At 42.5% G+C, this 4,646-nt stretch overlaps 1 protein-coding gene across 6 annotated transcripts in view; it reads left to right on the top strand.

Moving 5' to 3' along the window:
• Positions 1–1,436: 1,436 nt before the first annotated feature.
• JAML (junction adhesion molecule like) overlaps positions 1,437–4,646 on the top strand; it is a 34,798-nt gene continuing 31,588 nt past the window's right edge. The window contains exon 1 of one of the 6 annotated variants that reach the window (XM_077960610.1): positions 1,437–1,732. The gene's annotated coding sequence lies outside the window, so the exon portion shown is untranslated. 6 annotated transcript variants of the gene reach the window in all.

Genomic DNA, 4,646 nt, shown 5'->3' with positions numbered 1-4,646 from the left:
CCTTTTGGTGTGTGCATATCTACGTATAAGGTAGGAATTGTCATGTGAAAAAGATGGGGGTTTGTGGTGTTAAAAGAGAAACTTAGCTGAATTAAATTTAAAAGAGTTGAATTGAGCACAGAATGATTCACGAATCGGGCAGTCTCGTGAGCCAGAGTAGGCCCAGAGACTCCAGCGCAGCCACGTGGTGGAAGATTTATGGACAGCAAAAGGAAAATGAGGTACTAAAAACAGAAGTGAGGTACAGAAACAGCCGGATTGGTTACAGCTCAGTGTTTGCCTTATTTGAACAGTTTGAATCGTTGGTCATCTTTGATTGGCCAAACTCAGTGATTGGCATAAGAGTAGACTACAGTCTATATACTATTCCATTTAGGTTATAGTTCATGATGTACAGAGAAACCTTTAGACCAAACTTAAGATATGTAAGGAGGCAGCTTAGGCTGAACTTGATTTAACAGTGGTTTTCAGCATTGTGCAACCAGTCATGTCTGAGCTGTAGCCTCGCAAGAACCTGCAGAGATTCTGTGGTATGCTGGAACCAGCTCACGTAGCAAGAGCTAATTACAGGCTGAGTATCCCTAATCTGAAAATACAAAACCTGAAATACTCCAAAATCTGAAACTTTGAGTGCCAACATGATGCTCCAAAGAAATGCTTATTGGAGCATTTTGGATTTTCAGATTAGGGATGTTCAACTGGTATGTATTTGGCAAATATTCTAAAATCTGAAAAAAAATATGAAATCTGAAACACTTCTGGTCCCAAGCATATTGGATAAGGGATACTCAACCTGTATTACATTTTTTAGGAATTTTGCAAGCCAGTTGTTAAACTGTTGGTAGCTTGAAATAGGCCATGATGGGAATATTTATACTGTGGAGATTGCTGGTTCTCTAGCACATCACTTCTAAAGTACCGTGCAGCATAGTGCTTGGGAGGAAACGTTCAACAGCTTTTCAGATGATACAGGACAAGTTCCATAAGATGAGTCTGCCCATGCCTAGGTCAAGCCAATGTAGCCGAGGTTGAAGGTGCATACATTGAGAACATCTATTTTTGAAGTGGTGACTAAGACTGAGAGGTATCTTGAAGTGAAGAAATCTTGAGTTCCAAGTCACCCAAGAGGTTCTCTATGGGAATCAATGGCTGCCTGTATTCTGGAAATGCTGATATCACACGGCCAGAGGAAACTCATGTCTACGTAGCGAGTTGGAGGACTGGGCAGGCATATCTTTGGAAGCAGTGATTGGGTGATTGCCTGGCGAGGTTGCACCTCTGTTTTGAGAGGAAAAATAAAAGAGGTTGCATATCTTTAAGACAGAATGTTTTGTGTTAATATTACATTTATTGTATTTTGTTTGCATGAAATGGATTTCTTTCTCAGCACCTACTTGCCTGGTGCCATTCAAGCTCCTACCCTCAGAGGGCTTGTCATCTAAAAGGGAAGATGGCATCTGAAGAAGTCTGAGTGTGAGGTTCACTTCAGTAGGTTGAATTTGTCACCTCTTTTTAGAATGAAAATATACATAAAAATTGGGTAATGAGACTGAAATGAGAACCTTGAGTTAGAGGTTCCTGTTTGCATCTCTGCAGCCACTTCAGAAGGCACGTGTTTGGTTTGCTCTGAGCCTAACCTAGAGTGCTCACAGCAGTCTTTCAGTTGAGCTTGGGAACTGCAGCTGTGGGGAGATTTCAGTGCACTGCCTCTCCTGGGTGCTCTTCATCTTGGGTAAGCAGTTGCTTTGAATTTCTTAAGCCATTATTTGAACTTTTCTCATGCAGAAGTGTGCCAGTCCTGAAGGCTGGTTGAATTGGTAGTCTCTCAGGATTGTGAAGCCGTGATTGCAGAACTCTTGATCTCTGGAGGGGGATGTCATAAAGTAGTCTAGTGGGTGCTGTTTCAGTTACTGTCATGTAGAGTAACTTAGGTGAATCTCCTCAGCAAAAAGAGGAGCAAAGTTTCCTCATAATAAGAGTATGTGACAGTGATGATGACAAGGCTTCAGCTTTAAGTCACCCATGGGTTTAGGTAGAGCTGTGACTGGCTGTTCTTGAGCTCACAGCAGAGCTCTTTCTTCACTATTTTTCTTTTTAGAAGACAGTTTTAAATTTTATTTTTAAACAAATTTCATTGTGTATATTTAAGGTAAACAACATGATGTTGTGGGATACATGTAGATAGTAAAAAGTTTACTATGGTGAAGCAGATTAATATATCCATCATTTTACATAGTTATACCACTGTTTTTCTTCTCCCCATTATAGACATGCCAATATTTAACCTTTAGAAGCCCGAGACTTAAATCTCCCAAGAGAGCTAGACTACTGTCCATACTTGTTACACCCTCAGCACAGCGCCTTGGGAAAGGCTCATGCAGGACGGTTTAGGTATAACCCACTCTGAAGCAGGGAGCAGGAGTAAGGACCTCCAGGGTCCCATTCGTGTAGAGAGTTAACCGATGTCACCTAGACTGTGTTACAGAAGCCATGTGACCTACCAGTCTGTGTTCAATGGCTTAACAATGGAAAATGAGGGCACATATTAAGAGGCATGGCTTAGAGTGGTTATATAGACTTGGAGACCTAAAAACATCTGAGAGCCCAGAAGTGCACAGCAGTATGCAGATGGATTGAGAGGACTCGGCACTGCAGGTGGACAACACTCTGTGAGTGAAAGAAGGCTGTGCAGGCCGGGCGCGGTGGCTCAAGCCTGTAATCCCAGCACTTTGGGAGGCCGAGACGGGTGGATCACGAGGTCAGGAGATCGAGACCATCCTGGATAACACGGTGAAACCCCGTCTCTACTAAGAAATACAAAAAACTAGCCGGGCGAGGTGGCGGGCACCTGTAGTCCCAGCTACTCGGGAGGCTGAGGCCGGAGAATGGCGTGAACCCGGGAGGCGGAGCTTGCAGTGAGCTGAGATCCGGCCACTGCACTCCAGCCTGGGCTACAGAGCGAGACTCCGTCTCAAAAAAAAAAAAAAAAAAAAAAAAAAAAAAAAAAAAAAAAGAAGGCTGTGCAGTTGTCTGTTTGATCAGTGGTTAGTTGTCCTTACTAGGGACAAACACTGAGGGACAGCAGCTCTCCCTTATTTTGTCTCATGATATTGTCATTTGGGGGGTAACTTTGGCATCTTGTATGGTAGTCTCATTGTGGCATATCTCTTTTCCGAAGATGTTTTTTCTGTAGTAACTGCCAAGGAGAACAATTTCCCTACGCTGTTTAGTAACTTTAAAAATTGACACATAATAATTCCACATATTTATGGGGTACACAGGGGTGTTTTGATACATACAGTGTATAGTGATCGGATCAGACTAATTAGCATATCCATCATGTCAAACTTTTTTTCATTTATTTGTGTTAGGAACACTCAGTATCCTCCTTCTACCTCTTGGAAACTATGCATTGTTGTTAACCATAGCCATCTTAAAGTGGTATAGGACACTAGAATTTATTCTTCCTATCTAGCTGTAATTTTGTTTCTGTTGACAAATCTCTCCCTATGTCCCTTCCCCTCTAGTATCCTCTGTTCTACTTTTTACTTCTGTGAGATCAATGTTTTTAGCTTCCACATATGAGTGAGTACATTCAGTGTTTAAGTTTCCGTTCCCGGCTTATCTCACTTTACAGAATGTCTTCCATTTCCATCTATGTTACTGTGAATCATAGATTTCATTCTTTTTAATGCTCAAATGATATTTCATTGTGTACATATATCACATTTTCTTTACCCATTTACCTATTGTTGAACACCTAGATTGATTCTATGTTTTGGCTATTGTAATAAGTGCTGCAATAAACAGGAGTGCAGATGTCTCTTCAATGTAATGATTTCCTTTCCTTTGGATAAAGGTCCAGTGGTGGGATTGCTAGATCGTATAGTAGTTTATTTGTAGTTTTTTGAGGGACCTCCATATTTTCCTGGGTAGTGACTAGCCAGGGCTGGTGTCATGGGTGATAAGGGTATTTACCAAGACAGCCATAAGTAAAAAAATACCTTGCAAGGTTGCTGGGCAGCACAGCAGGGAAAGGGCTGTCTGCAAAGAGGCAGGGACTAGAGAGAAGTTTTATAGGGTCGTGATGGAGCGGGCTACCTGTGGAACCAGGTCACTGTGCCCACAGAGGTCATTGTGCCCTTGAGTAGTTTGATTAGCTACTCTCAGAACAATTGTTCATTGTTCTTCCCCACCTGGGACCCTCCCCAACTTGGGGCCCCTTCCTCATTGTTGCTTGCTTATCAGGACTCTACATTCCACCCTTGGCAGAACAACAATGACAAATCTTTGGCATTGGGCAGAGGTCTCATCTTCCAACTACTTCCTGCTGACCAGGGGCATAGAGTTCTCCCTACCTACGATTGTTGATCTGTCAAGAGACCCATCCTGGATTGTGGGACCTAGGATATTGGATTTTGCTGGAGGAAGGGTCTCATCAGAGAGGGGGAGCATGTCAAGGCAAAACTGGTGTCCAACTGAATTCAGGGGAGACTGGTAAAGGTAGCAGGCATCATTGGGGAGAGACTGATACCCCATTCACAGCATCATTTGAAGGTGAAACTGCTGAATTTTAGAAGATACAATTTTATTTCTTAAGCCAGTTACTGAAAAGGCGAAGAAAAACCTTTTGCAGTCTGACTATT

This window comes from Macaca mulatta, chromosome 14 (assembly GCF_049350105.2).
Source record: "Macaca mulatta isolate MMU2019108-1 chromosome 14, T2T-MMU8v2.0, whole genome shotgun sequence".
Taxonomy (NCBI): domain Eukaryota; kingdom Metazoa; phylum Chordata; class Mammalia; order Primates; family Cercopithecidae; genus Macaca; species Macaca mulatta.
This window is presented reverse-complemented; position numbering and strand designations above follow the sequence as displayed.